The sequence below is a fragment of the Bos mutus genome, chromosome 11 (assembly GCF_027580195.1).
Source record: "Bos mutus isolate GX-2022 chromosome 11, NWIPB_WYAK_1.1, whole genome shotgun sequence".
Classification (NCBI taxonomy): Eukaryota; Metazoa; Chordata; class Mammalia; order Artiodactyla; family Bovidae; genus Bos; species Bos mutus.
The window spans coordinates 86,569,371-86,584,807 of NC_091627.1; the positions used below are offsets into that span (position 1 = coordinate 86,569,371).

The 15,437-nt window shown below is 40.9% G+C and overlaps 1 non-coding gene across 1 annotated transcript; it reads left to right on the forward strand.

Moving 5' to 3' along the window:
- The first annotated feature begins 529 nt into the window (after nucleotides 1–529).
- On the forward strand, nucleotides 530–601 carry TRNAS-GGA (transfer RNA serine (anticodon GGA)). The gene has a single exon. It is a non-coding gene; the product is annotated as a tRNA-Ser (tRNA).
- The last annotated feature ends 14,836 nt before the right edge of the window (nucleotides 602–15,437 follow it).

The following is a 15,437-nucleotide window of genomic DNA, read 5'->3' on the forward strand; positions in this document are numbered from 1 at the left end:
TCCCTGGGTCAGGAAGATCCCCTGGAGGAGGGCATGGCCACCCACTCCAGTATTCTTGCCTAGAGAATCCCATGGACAGAGGAGCCTGGCAAGTTAAAGTCCACAGGGTCACACAGAGTCTGACACGACTAAAGTGACTTGGCACACGTGCACAGCTCTTTTTGAAGAAAAACTGTAAACTCTAAGTCTCTCAAGTGTAGAGATTCCATTGTTTCTATTCTCTGCCTTTTTGACATATCATATCATTACTTCTACTGGTTACTTTTTCAGTATTTTATAGTGAAAAGAAAGGACAATAAACATCTGAGTCATCATGGTCTGGATTCAACAATCATTAACATTCTGCTTTATTTGTCCTATTATTTAAATTTCTGTTGAAATTTCCACATGAGTTGTGGACATTATGACTCTTCATTACCAAATACATAAGCTTACTTCTCTTGAGACTAAGCTCTCATACATAACCATGATATTACTAAAACACTGCAGAAAACTGGCAAAAATAATTCCCTAATATCACCTTAGGGCTTCCCTGGTGGCTCAGAGGTTAAAGCGTCTGCCTGGAATGCAGGAGACCTGGGTTCGATTCCTGGGTTGGGAAGATCCCCTGGAGAAGGAAATGGCAATCCACTCCAGTACTCTTGCTTGGAGAATCCCATGGATGGAGGAGCCTGGTGGGCTACAGCCCACAGGGTCACAAAGAGTCGTACACGACTGAGTGACTTCTGCTGCTGCTGCTAAGTCACTTTAGTCGTGTCCGACTCTGTGTGACCCTATAGATGGCAGCCCACCAGGCTCCCCCGTCCCTGGGATTCTCCAGGCAAGAACACTAGAGTGGGTTGCCATTTCCTTCTCCAGTGCATGAAAGTGAAAAGTGAAAGTGAAGTCACTCAGTCGTGCCTGACTCTTCACGACCCCATGGACTGAAGCCTACCAGGCTCCTCCGTCCATGGGATTTTCCAGGCAAGAGTACTGGAGTGGGGTGCCATTGCCTTCTCCACTGAGTGACTTCACTTACTTTCTAATATCACCTAATATCCACTCCTTATTGAATTTGCCTGATTACCCCTGAAATGTCTCTATTCCAACATTTTATTTCGCCATTTGTCAAAGAGCAAAGTTGAAAGAATTTTACAGTACACTCATATACTCACCACCCAGATGCTGCCATTCATTTTTTACTGTGCTTGTTTTACTACATCATTACATTTATCCGTACACATTCTTTAGCCATCAACCCATCTTACTTTTGGACATATTTCAAAGTAAAATGCATCAGCAGTTTACCCTTAAATATTCTGTGTGCAAATTGTTAGATAGAGTTCAATGCTTGTTTATAATTTTTCTTTTGATGGGAAATTTACATACAATGAAATGCACAAATATTAAATTATATTCGCTGAGTTTCAACAAATACATACATCTATGTAACCCATGTCTATGTCAAAAAAGAACATTACCAGGAATTTCTTTCCTGATCCTACCCAGTTGCTCCCCTCCCCTCTCAGAGGCAAGCTCTGTTCTGATGTTTTTCACCATAGATTCTATTTTGCCCATTCTAGAACTTCATATAAATAGAATTATACAGTGGTTTCCTTGCTAAATCAACATCATCAGGGTGCAGTGGAACTTTGTGTGATAGTGATGGAAGTAAAGAAAAGGAATTCTCACTGTACGCATTCATGCCATAGCTCTGTTTCCATTGGAAACCACTGACCACCATAAAGGAAAACAAAGTTGTTCACATAAGCTGCTCCTAGCTTGGTTTTTGTCATATGTACCATGCTGTGCCACCCAGATTCCCACTTCAAGAGTGAAGGATTGGTCCCCCAATGCTGAGAAGATGGTCAGATGATAGCCTTCTGTGCCAGATGGGAATTGCCTCAACAGAAAAGAGCCATGTCACCCAAAGTCACTGCCTCTTCATAGGGCAGGCTGTATTCAGTGACTGGTCCACCTAGATAAAGAATCTGCTCCCTCACTCCAATTTGGTGCAAGTCTAAAGCCCCACATTAGCCTCATAGCTTCCCATGGGCTTGTCTGAGCCCATATTAGATGGAACCCCAGCCAACCCCTCCCTCTGCCATGTCCTTTCTGTCCCATTCTTTCCACACCTCTTGACCCCCAAGAATACTCCTTAGTACCCCTCATATTGTTGATCTTCTCAGAGTCGATTTCCTGGAGAATCCAACCTGCAGTAAGGGTTACACGGCCAATCACCATTAAAGAGGTCACAGCTATTTCACTGATAATTCTATAGAAACCAAATTTACTCAGATTTTGCCAAAGGAGATGTCAAGGCACAAAATTTATGTGATTTTTCTTGAGATTATCCAAGGTGCCAATATTGTGCAAAGGCAGTGTGCCAAGGCATGCTCAAAAGGCACATAAAAACGCTGCCAAGTTTTCTTCTCTGTGTAAAATTTATGTTTGTTACAACAGAGTAAAACTCACCATTTCAGTTATGCGTGCCAGATGGAATGTTAAGATTCATGGGTTTGCAGAGTGGGGTACAGAGCAGGGAGTTTAGAACAAGTGTTAAGTTTAGAACAAGTGTTAAGAAGCAGAGTATTCATAGAAAGATAGTGTGTTTAGTGGAAATGCGCTGTAATCTCCTCATGAGTATATACAAGAATACGGACAGAACAGTAAATCTACTGAAACAGCAACACCATGCCGAAAGGTGACAGTGACTATAGCAAGAACTGTGGGATGGCTTTAGAGATGCTACAAGAAATGGTTTTACAGTAGGAGCAGTTACACGGATGTTTCTGCTGTCTGGTTTAATGTTTGGAGATCTGCCATCAAAATCTCCATCTTTCGAAAAAGCCAACATTGAATGTAAAGAAGTTGAGACCCCTGAGCTGGGGTTTAAAACCCAAGAAATAAGCGTACCCCAACCCCTACTCTATGGGTTCTAACTACTACACCTATAAGTAGAAAAATAGATACAGTTTTCATCTATTTTGGGAAGAACAGGCTTGTGCTCTTTCCTAATAAAGTTAAGCATATTGGCACTTGAAGCCTGTTAATACACAGGATTGCTAATCAGAAAAGAATATAAAAGACACAGGAGGCATTTACTTTAGAAGCAAAACCAGCATTTTGATGTCCCTGGGTCTGTTCAGCATAAAGATGTAGCCCCATAGAGGGAATCAAAACGTGGCACTTCATTTTGACAGTGTCTACATGGCCTTTCTATTTTCTTTTCTCTTTAAGTTTGTTGGCACGTTTCTTCCAGCAGAGCGTATCAGCTCAGCACACAAAGCATTCTTTATACTCCTGAAAATGAGGTATTGATAAGCCCAAAGGACTCAGATGAGACAGGTTTCTGGTTCTTTCTGGCATCAGTGAGATCCAATTTTCAAAAGGTCTGTGGCTAGGGTTCCAGAGTCACATGTGAACTACTGGATTCTATGACTTATTGGCAAATCAGCAACTGTCTCACACAGATGAAAGCCAAAAGTGGACTGCTCTCCTGCATCAAGACTGGTTGTGGTAATGACCCTAAATTCATCACATAACCACACAACCCCTTATTTCATGCAAGCTAGTGAAAAGCCACAAAATTCACATACAGGTCTTGCTCTTTAAAACAAAAGAAATATTTTAACTACGAAGCCCAAAGTGGAGGCGAGTCTTCGATCTCAGCAACTTATCGGCAATACCTCCTGATCATTCTTCGCCCAACAGGCTGGTCATTTTCATAAATGTAGCTGGCAGTTCCGACTTCACCTGGAGGGGAATGTAACCCAGAGCAGCCAACCAGAACTTCAAATTCTCTGGTTTTTGTCAGATACTGTTAGCATCGCAGTCTTTTCTAAATTTAGGCTAGTGAATCACACAAAACAGTGACCTGACTGCGAAGCTTCATCGAGTTTATATGGGGGTGCAATCAACAACACATTGTATTGTAAAGGTAAACAATGTGAAAACAACCAAACCTCCTCCTGGTTCAACACCAACAAAAGAAAATGACATTGTGAACTAGGCTTGCTTTGCACGACCGAATACAGATGTGCTCCCTTGCATTTTTTAGCTTCCTTTTCTAATGCTTACAGTATAGTTTATGGATTCATAGCATATGCATATGTCAGCTTATGGCGCTCAAGGATTAATTTCACTTTATCCAATATGTTGCTAAGCCTCTCAGGGAATTTGTGGTCTAGTGTGATGAGCTGACATAAAACTAATTTAGCTCAGATTCTGTTTTTCATACTGTCACAATTTAACTATTTGCAGCACTGTTTGCAGGAATTCAGATAAGGTTATTTAATGAAAGAAAAATGACAAGTAAGACATTCCTTAGCTTTCCCCGATTCTAGCCAATTCCTCACCCCTTACATCCAACAGATTATCAAGATCTAAAGACCCTAGTTCAGTCCAGCAGTTGACATCTCCCCTCTCCCATAGGTATTGTCTTAGTTCAGATTCCTTTGGTTTTCCTCTGGGCCCTCACAGTGACCTCCTACCTGGTTTCCCTTTTACCAGAGTCTCTCTTCCCTGAAACCAGGATTCATTCTGATCTGATCATGTCAGTCCCTTCTTAGAACGGCGGAGCGGGGGTGGGGGGTGGGGCGGGGGCGGGGAGGGCGGAAATATATATATATAGCTTTATGGGAGTGCAAAGAAGTTCTGGCTTCACAACATCATTTGAATGAATGAATTTATCACAGTCTACAACCTTATCCTCAGATCCATAAGCTCAGAAATGAGTGGTATCTCAGCAATGGATCTACACTAAAAATCGTGCAAGATTCATGTAAGAACTAAAATTGTCAGCATATTAATTTCCATTAAAATGTAACTTCTAGACAAGCCTTAATCCTCATTTTGGCCTGAGGTGCATATTTCTCTACTAGAAGCACAGTTACATGAAAAGCCATTTTATCATAATGCCCTTTACAGCCCTGGAGTTTGCTCGGGAAAGTGAGTTGTTTGGCCATTTGAGACCTTCAGGGGATGATGGTTCAGGCTATGACCACATCACTGCAAGTACTGAAACATGCAGCACACACGGAACTCTCCACCACGGCTCTGCTTTGCTGAGCTTCTATTTTCCACAATCCAGGCTGACCAGCCATTTTTGGCTGGCACAAAGCAGAGGATTAGGTTTCCTTATTTTGCATAGAGTTCACGCCATTTCCTGGAGATTACTTCTCCCTTGGAATTCTGGGACGGTTTCTGGAACTCCTTAGTAACAAACTCATGGATGGGCCTAACTTGTCCACTCTCTCAATAACCAAACACATTCCACCCATATCTTCTCAGAAGACAGCTTTACTTCTAAATTCTTCAAGATCTCTTCCTGTCACCATTTAAAGTCTGGCCCCAAACTGCCTCAAGTGCATTTACTCCCACATGTCCACTCTCTCCAGACACATCAAACTCTTCACCCTTTTCCTTCCATGCCAGAGAAGTAGTCTCCTTAGGCTGCAAGCCACAGAAACAGTTTCCGGTTAACTTAAGGAAGGGATTTACTAGGGTCGGATGGCTCAGTGGTAAAGAATCCAGCTACAGTGCAGGAGTCGCAGGATACCCGGGTTCAATCCCTGGGTTGGGAAGATTCCCTGGAGGAGGGCATGGCAACCCACTCCAGTATTCTTGCCTGGAGAATTCAACGAACAGAGGAGTGTGGCAGGTCCATAGGGTCACAAAGAGTCAGACATGCACTGCAGCATGGCATGGGATAGCATGGGCTTCCAAGTGGGGCTAGTGGTAAAGAACCCTCCTTCCCATGCAGGAGATGCAAGAGACACAGGTTTGATCCCTGGTCAGGAAGATCCTCTGGAGGAGGGCATGGCAACCCACTCCAGTATTCTTGCCTGGAGAACCCCATGGACAGAGGAGCCTGGCAGGCTGTAGTTCATGCGGTCGCAGTCATTCCTGACAGAAGTAACTTAGCATGCACGCAAGCATGGGGTAGCACAGAACATCAGGGAAAACCAGGTTGCAGACAGAATAGAAACCAGAGCAGAGCTGAGGACCTAGACAGTGAAGACAGCTCTGTTCAGGGAAACCCCACAAGAAAGACTGAACTCCAGCCACTTCCTATCATGCCTGAGGTTCAAAGGCTCACATCCCACACTTCAGCTTGGGGACAGCAGGGCACCTTTTTGGAGGACCCCCAAGACTTTTAGAAAGAGAGGAATAATTTCTCAAAAGAAAGGAAGGTTCCAGAACTGTCACTGTGACCAATGAGGGGAACAAGGCTAATTGAGAGTGGATAAACTGGGGGACCAATATGTGGAGCTGGACCTAAACACTTAGAGAGCAGAAATCCACAGGTGCATGGGTAATCTGAAGGTTAAAGCAGAAAATGTCCATGGAGGCAACACACTGCACAGAAAGGAAAAGGGAAAAATGGGGAGAGAGAAGGAAGGAGCACTCTAGTCTATGGACATAATTCAGGGAAATCTTACATGTGGTGAGAAAAGAGTAAGAATGCATAATGGGTATTTGCTTAATAATTAAAAACTTGAAGACTGAGTGAATTTAAAAGAATAGTCTCTTACACAAGTTCAAGAAATTAATACTTGAAGCTTTATAGCAAGGCCCAGCTCTTCAAAAAGGGCTCCACAACACGAAAGTCTGACCCAGCTACTCCTCCCCTTCTAACTCTGTCCTTCAGCAACACTGCTCATTTTTTTATTCCCTCAAACACCAGCTCACTCCCATCTCAGAGCCTTTTGCACATGTGGTTCCCTCTACTAGAGTCGTCTTCACTTCCTGTGTTAATCAGAGAACAGAATCAATAAGAGACATATCTCTATATTTATCTGCCTATCTATCTACCTACCTGTCTTTCAATTTGTCTAGACAGATTTATTTTAAGGAGTTACTTGATTATGGAGACTGGGAAGCCCAAAAATTCAAGAGCAGCCAGCAGGCTGGAAACTCCTGCAAGAGTTGGTATTGCAGTCTTGGTCCAAAGGCTGGAAACTCAGGCAGAATTTCTATGTTGCAGTCTGAAGGCAGAATTTTAATCCTTTCCTCTTTGGGAGACCTCAGTCTTTATTGTTAAAGCCTTCAACTGATTAGATAAGGCCCACCCATGTTACGGAAGGTAATCTGCTTGAATCAAAGTCTACAAACTTAAAAGTGTTATTATTGTTTAGCCTCAGTTGTGTCTGACTCTTTGTGACCCCAAAGACTGTAGCCCACCTGGCTCCTCTGTCCATGGGGTTTCCTTAAGCAAGAATACTGGAGTGGGTTGCCATTCCCTTCTCCAGGGGATCATCCCAGTTCAGGGATTGAACCCACATCTCCTGTATCTCCTGCATTGGCAGGCAGATTCTTTACCACTGAGCCACCAGGGAAGCCCCAATTTAAAAGTTAACCACTTCTAAAAATAACCTTCATAGTATCATCTAGAGTGGTGTTTCACCAAATACCTGGGCACCGTAGCCTAGTCACATTGACACATAAATGTAACTACCACACTTCTTGTCCCCCTACCCATCTCCACCACTCTAGCCACCTCCTTCATGTCTCAGCTTAAACCTCAGTTCCCCAAGGAAGATTTCTTTAACCTCATCTTCCATGGACACTTTTAGAGCACTCTGGACCCTTCCTTCTTAGCACCTCCCACAGCCAGTGGTTAATCTGTGTGTGTTTCCGGGTGTGGGCAACTAAACCATATAACTGTTCACTACTATATATCTCCCCCCCACTGTAAGTCCTATGAGGTTAGACTGTTTTTCTTAACACTCTGCTTCTAGCGGGCTTCCCTTGTGGCTCAGCTGGTAAAGAATCCAACTGCAATGCAGGAGACCTGGGTTTGATCCCTGGGTTGGGGAGATCTACTGGAGAAGGGAAAGGCTACCCACTCAGTATTCTGGATGGAGAATTCCAAGGACTGTATAGTCCATGGCGTCACAAAGGGCTGGACACGACTAAGCGACTTTCACTTTCACTGCCTCTAGCACCAACCACAGTACCTCCACATCCTAGGCATTCTGTACATTTTTATTGAATTAATTAATAAAGGAATCAGAGAAATGGTCCCGAGGTTTGTCATCCTAGCACTTTTTTTGACTTTCAAAGGTTAAAACAGCCACAGACATCAGCAGAAACCCTTTGCTTGCTCACTTTGTTCCAACTTCCTACAAGAAGCATCACATAAAATGTTTTTTCCAGAAGTTTAATACAAGGTGCCTCATGGGACCATGCCTAGCCTGACAAGTAAATATGGTCTAGTTTTCTCTTTCCTTTTATTCCTAATCCCAAGGATAGTAAAGAAAAGAGGGTTATTTTGGGTACAAAGAAACTTCTTCCAGTGGTGAGCAAACCTCACTTGGGTCTTGAAGCACTCCAGAAAAATCTTCAAACATATAGAATGGAGACTGCATTTACCCTGGGAATCATCTAAATACATACAATTTTTCATGGATAATGGATTTGTTAAGCATGCTTGGAATAATCTCTATTCTTGAATAGCTATGAATAATTGCAATATTTGGAAATTACTATGCATTACCAGGCTAAGCAGGCATACTACAGTGAAATTAATTCATTAACCCTTTTCAGAATGCTGACCTTACAGGTCAAGACCCAGGAAAACTGAATTGATGTATCGGTAAATATAAATCAAAAAACTTAGTAAGATGCCTTCCTAAACAAAATACCCACCAGCATTTTTTGTCATGATGATTCAGTTCAATGAGAAAAAGACACTATGAAAAAGAAATGAACAAGCAAATACAGACATATCATCTGGTTGGAAAACCTTTTATCCCTTCTGGCATCTTCTGCATACCCTGAAGCCCATCCTCAATTTTCTCAAAACAACCTTTTACTGCCGTTCTATTTTTCCTTCCTGTTTTTTTCCCAACTTTTCCTCCAGATTTTTAGATAATGAGAAGGCAGATAATAAGTCTAGACACTATATTATTTTTATTACTTTATGTGAAAGAATACATCTGAAAACTTACTTTGGACATTGCTGTCAAAAATAAAATGCTAAATATGCCCTATAGCTGTCATTTGAAAACAAAGATACACCAGACACAGATGAGGCAATGAACAAAACAGATGTACAGACATAGATAGTGGAGTCCTTTTTCAACAGGACATGAGATACCTAAGGATAAAAGCCTATCTTTGTTTTTACAATCCACCTGGGATAGACCAGAGCAGGGGTGAGGGGCATCACCGATCACACTGGGAGTGTTAGAAATCCAAAGCAACATATGAGAATATTCTTCACGTGCCCACAGGTTGATTTCTAAATTTAAGAATGTCTGTATCAGTGGAACTGGACGTGACAAACTTCTCGGGGAGTTAGGGGGAGGGATGGAGATCCCATTAAGTCTAGGAGAATTTTTAGAGCAAGAAGTCAGAAAGGAGCTAGAGATGAGAATGCAGAGTGGGAAGAAAGGAAGGAGAGCAACGGACAAAATATGAGAGCACAGATAAGGACAATGGACACTAGGGTTGGTCCTTAGACACTTGGCTGCAGCAGAAAGCAAACATTCCTAGGAGGGGCGGAGAGGTGTCAACCAAAAATTCAGAGGCAGAGGGTCTTGATTATCAAGATCTAAGAGGAGTTCTAATAAGCTATAGCAAATCAGCCAAGGGAATAATAGAAGCTACTGGCAGGGAAGTCAACAGTGGAATCAGTAAAAGATTCTTTACTCTGTTTCTTATTAGTTTTTGACTCAGAAAAAGAAAACAAAATTTAGAAATAGCCTCTGATTCAGGACCACAGTAAACCAATAAAAAGAAATGTGGATTTTACCAGCCCAGGTGGAGTTCAGACTATAGTCTGGACAAGTGGGATGTGTTCTGGTAAAATAACCAGTAAATTATTTGTGTTTATTTTCAAGTGCAATTACATGTTTTATGTGTGCTTTCAAGGGATTTAGATTATCCTCAATTGATACATGATGGCGATGAACTGCATCTAAAGATTTACCCAAGGGATTTCTAAATGCAGGCATGTCAAGTGAACAGCCATTTGCAAGAAACTCATCCTGGTGCTTGCATGGCACCATGGGTTTGAACCCTCCTTCAGGAGCCTTCAGAACAATAAACCATGATGCAAACCAGAAATTCACAAGGTCAGGCTTTCTGCAGTTGACTGACACTGCATTCACAGCTGGAAAGCTAGCAAGGTGGATAGTTCTAGTTAGAAAAGCCTCCGTTCTGAACAGCAAAAGAAAGGGGGGAGGGAGGAGACAGCAAAATGACACTGCAAAGACAATGAAAGGAATTGGGCATGGCAGCATGAATAAAAAATAATTGATATTTAAATTCCTTCTTGCCCCAATGTGAAAATCAGATTTCTTTCATTAAATTTTGGATTAGAAAGATAAGAAATCAGCAAAGAGCATAGTCAGAGTTAACTTTGAATTCACTTTTCTAGGGTTCACTCCCAAAGAGGTTGAAATACCTGAAAAGACAGGTTTTTTTTTTTTTCTATAGAATTATCAACCTAGACAGGTGGCTTGGTGTCTCAGGAGAAAACACAAATTTTAGTTTCCAAAAGGATAGTAGATACTATTTCAGTAATTAGTGTATTGGTAAGAGCTATGCTTCAGGTACTTTTGAGTGTTTCCATGTAGAATATATGCATATTTAACTACAACGGCATGGGATACACATGCTTTCCAGGTATATTCTAATCCTCTCAACTACCCAGGAGGGTGATACTCCTATCCTCTTTATTTTACAAGAGACACTGAAGCAACTTTGTCAAGGGTAACCTCTGGTTAGGGCAAACTGTGATTTGAACTCAGACAGTCCAATTCTCTTCTTGACCATTGTCATGGTTGTGTTTGAGACAGTCTTTCAAAATAGCTTCTCTACAATGATAATGAAAGCATTTTTTCAGAAATTACCTACACCAACTGGGAAGTACCATGTCAAAAAAATGTCTGACTAGTTGTGCGCCATGAATTCAGTACAGTTATTCTAAAGAGTTCAAATAAGTAGAACGCATCAAGAAAATTCAATATGACCAAGAGCTAAATTGTTCATTTGATGAAATCATTGCCCATATACCCCAAAGTTTATTTATTATATTATTGGATGATGCTTTAGGGCTGGTCTCATATGGACCATTTAAGGAAAAGTGAGCACTTCTTGGTCACAGTGATGGTTGATTAATCTCTCCCCTTTCACAGTCTCCTCTGAAATCCTTTGGTTCAATCAGACAAAAAACTTTTAACAGAAGGTGAGGCTAATGGTTACTCTTTTGTTTTTAATGACAAATATTCATAAATGAATTAAAAGACACTTACTCCTTGGAAGAAAACGAGTGACCAACTAGAGAGCATATTGAAAAGCAGAGACATTACTTTGCCAACAAAGGTCCGTCTAGTCAAGGCTATGGTTTTTCCTGTGGTCATGTATGGATGTGAGAGTTGGACTGTGAAGAAGGCTGAGCGCCGAAGAATTGATGCTTTTGAAGTGTGGTGTTGGAGAAGACTCTTGAGAGTCCCTTGGACTGCAAGGAGATCCAAACAGTCCATTCTGAAGGAGATCAGTCCTAGGTGTTCTTTGGAAGGAATGATGCTAAAGCTGAAACTCCAGTACTTTGGCCACCTCATACGAAGAGTTGACACATTGGAAAAGACTCTGATGCTGGGAGGGATTGGGGGTAGGAGGAGAAGGGGATGACAGAGGATGAGATGGCTGGATGGCATCACTGACTCGATGGACATGAGTCTGAGTGAACTCCAAGAGTTGGTGATGGACAGGGAGGCCTAGCGTGCTGCTATTCATGGAGTCACAAAGAGTCAGACACGACTGAGCGACTGAACTGAACTGAACTGAACTGATTCATAAATGTCAAAAACTGGGAAAATAATTAGATATTTATTAGTTAGGACCTGTTTATATCTTTTATTGATTATTTAAAGGGGCTCTATCTTTTAAATGTGCTAACATGTATGAATTTTTAAGCTTACTAGTAGATTCCTTCTCATAGAAGGTGCCTCTCAGGTAGCACCTTCCAGTGTCAGCTCAAATAATCAAGTTACTGATTTTTTTTCCTAAACTATCAAATTATTTTCACAACAAAACAATTAGCAGTTCTAATGTGAAATTATCTGAGTTTACTAATTGCTCCTCTGCTTTTATTTTTACTATAAAAATAGTTTCCGTAACAATGCAAAATAAAAGTCTGAGAGTAATCAAAGGAAAAAGGGGAGAGGGTCTATATTAACTTGAATGGATCAGCTAGTACTGCAGAAGTGCAGTAAATAGGCATTCTGGCCAACCAAAAGAAATCTCTCTTGCCTACAAAACTTCATCCTGTCAGAGAGAATCAGGCCAAGAATGGGGACAAAAACAATGTTCCTTAGGAAATAAATTCTTAGTATTCTCTGTGTGGGGAAAGAAGCCCATTTCTATGTTTAGAACTCAGTGAAAAAGCTGACAAGTGCAAAGCTTGTCAATCTATCAAAATGCCAAAATCCATCATTTCAGACACACAAAACTACACACATCACTTTGAGTTTCTTGGCTTTCCACTGCCCAGCAGGGTCCAATTGATCTTGGTCCAGAAAATTAACAATGATGTAAAAGTAAATATTCCTATAGATCAGCAGTAAATGGAATTATGCTTTCTCCCTACAACCAGGACTTGTGCGTTTTTCCAAGGTTGTGTGCTATGATTCATGGGGTCCCAAAGAGTCGGACACGACTGAGCGACTGAACTGAACTGAACTGATGACAACCTTAGAACAGAACTGTGATTCATATTTAGATTTTCCCTCTCTAACTAAACCTAATTTAAAATAAGTATGTGTACCCTGCTTTAATAAAAGCTATGCATACACAATTATTTATAAGAATAATTTATTTATAGAATAATAGTTATGGTATAAGACAAATGTCTCTAGCATGTATTTGTAAACTTGTACATAGGTTAAAATAAGTTTGCCTGATCTGAGCATGCATCTCCTCCTACTCTTAGAAAATTAGAAATTCTAAAATATAAGCAAAACTGTTTTGAAGTTACTCAAACAAGCTGAGGGTCTCGGTGGCCCAGGAGGTACCCTGGTTGGGACTGGAGTTTCAAGGTCCACCCAGAAATTTAAGGCACTTTTTTTTTTTAATCTCACAATAGCACGGAACTTAGAATTGAGTCCCCTGCAAAACAAGACTATGCTATGCTATGCTAAGTCACTTCAGTCGTGTCCGACTCTGTGTGACCCCATAAACAGCAGCCCACTAGGCTCCCCCATCCCTGGGATTCTCCGGGCAAGAACACTGGGTGGGTTGCCATTTCCTTCTCCAGTGCATGAAAGTGAAAAGTGAAAGTGAAAGTGAAGTCGTGTCTGACTCTTAGCGACCCCATGGACTGCAGCCCACCAGGCTCCTCCATCCATGGGATTTTCCAGGCAAGAGTACTGGAGTGGGGTGCCATTGCCTTCTCCAAAACAAGACTACAGAAGGGCAGGTTCTCCCCAGTCTGGGGCAGTAGTGGGACAGCTTGTCACCTGCAGGGGTTCTAGGAAGAAGAGAAAGGTCATGTGAAAAGAAGAAAAAATCTTAAACCTGTGACATTAGTGGATACGAGAGTTACATTTGCATGGCCTATGTGATAAATAGTAAACTGAGAACTAACAATGACAGCACAAAACCAAGTCCTGGACCATTTAAACCCTGGGACTCTCAATAGAAACAAAAATAAAATGCCCTGTAGAGAAATGTCCACAGTATGGGCACAGAAAGTCACATAACACACCCCACTGAAGACAAGCTAACAAGGAAAAACACAACCAAGTACTTGGAAATGATTTGCACGGAGAGAAAAATCAGCAGACGTGATGAACTGGGTCAGCCAGAAATCCTACAACTAGACCATAGAAGAGAGAACAATCTGAAAGAGACATAAAATAACAGCATTAAAAAGATGATAAAGGGCAGTGAATTAGAAACCCACAACCAAAAGGTGAAAATATGCATTTGGAAATTTTAAAACATGCTTCTAAATCATTCATAATCAGTGAAGACAACATGCTGGAAATTTTTAATACTTGGAACTGAATAACTATGAAAATGTAACATAAAAATCTGTGAGACATAGCCAAAGTATCCTTTAAAAGGAAATGTATATACTTTTTTCTTTATTTTTAATTGAAGGATAATTGCAATATTTGTGCTGGCTTCTGCCATACATCAACATGGATCAGCCATAGGTATACATAAGTCCCCGCCCTCTTGAACCTCCCTCCCACCTCCCACCCCATCCCACCCCTCTAGGTTGTCACAGAGCCTCGGTTTGAGTTACCTGAGTCATGCAGCAAATTCCCACTGGCTATCTATTTTTATATATGTTAGTGTATATATTTCCATGCTACTCTCTTCAAATGCATATACTTTTAAATGAATGTTAGGAAAGAAAAAAGAACAATTGTAAGCCCAGCAACTCAAGAAGTGAAGAAGAATACCAGAGTAAGCCTGAAGAAAATAGCCAACATAAAAGCAGAACTTAATAGACAAGAAAACAAATAAATATTAGAATTGATAAATAAAACAAAAACTGACTATGGAGGGAGAAAACACACACACAAAGGAAATTTAAACCTCTAGAAGACTGATCAAGGTAAAAAAGAAAAGATATTAGCAGCAAATATTAGGAACAAAGAAGGGATGGAACTATAGATAGAATAGAGATATTTTGAAGCATATAATATGTTAAACTGTACGCCAACAAATGTAAATTCAAACGAAAATTCTAGAAAAATATAAATTATCAACACTGACGAATGAAAAGATAGAAAGCCAGCATAATTCTATATAAAATTTTTAAATGATCTGTAAAAACCTAGCTACAAAAAAATGCCTCCAAAGTTTTACAAGCAGTCTATACCAAATCTGCAAATAGCAGATAGTTCATATTTCATACAAATGATTCAGAGTTTAGAAAAAGAGAAGTCTACTACTCATTTTATGAAACTAGCATAACCTTAATACTAAAACTAGCTAAGAACTGTATGGGGGGGAAGTTACTGACCCCACTATTAATATAGACATAAAAATCCTACATAAAATACTAGCAAAATAAATCCAGCTGTCCTATGGTTATGGGGGGAACAGTGGGCAGGAGGGATAGGGAGTTTGGGATTGACTTATGCACACGTGTGCATGCTCAGTTGTTTCCGAGTGTCTGATTCTTTGTGACCCCATGGACTGTAGCCCACCAAGCTCCTCTGTCCATGGGATTCTCCAAGCAAGGATATTGGAGTAGGTTGCCATGCTTTCCTCCAGGAGCTCTTCCTGACCCAGGGATTGAACCATCATTGGCAAGCAGATTCTTTACCTCTAGTGCCACCTGGGAAATAGATAACCAACGAGGACCTACTGGATAGCACAGGGAATGCTGCTCAGTATTCTGTAAAAGCTAAATTGGAAAAAAATTTGAAAAAGAATAAATACATGTATAACTGAATCACTTTGATATATACCTGAAACTAACACAATAC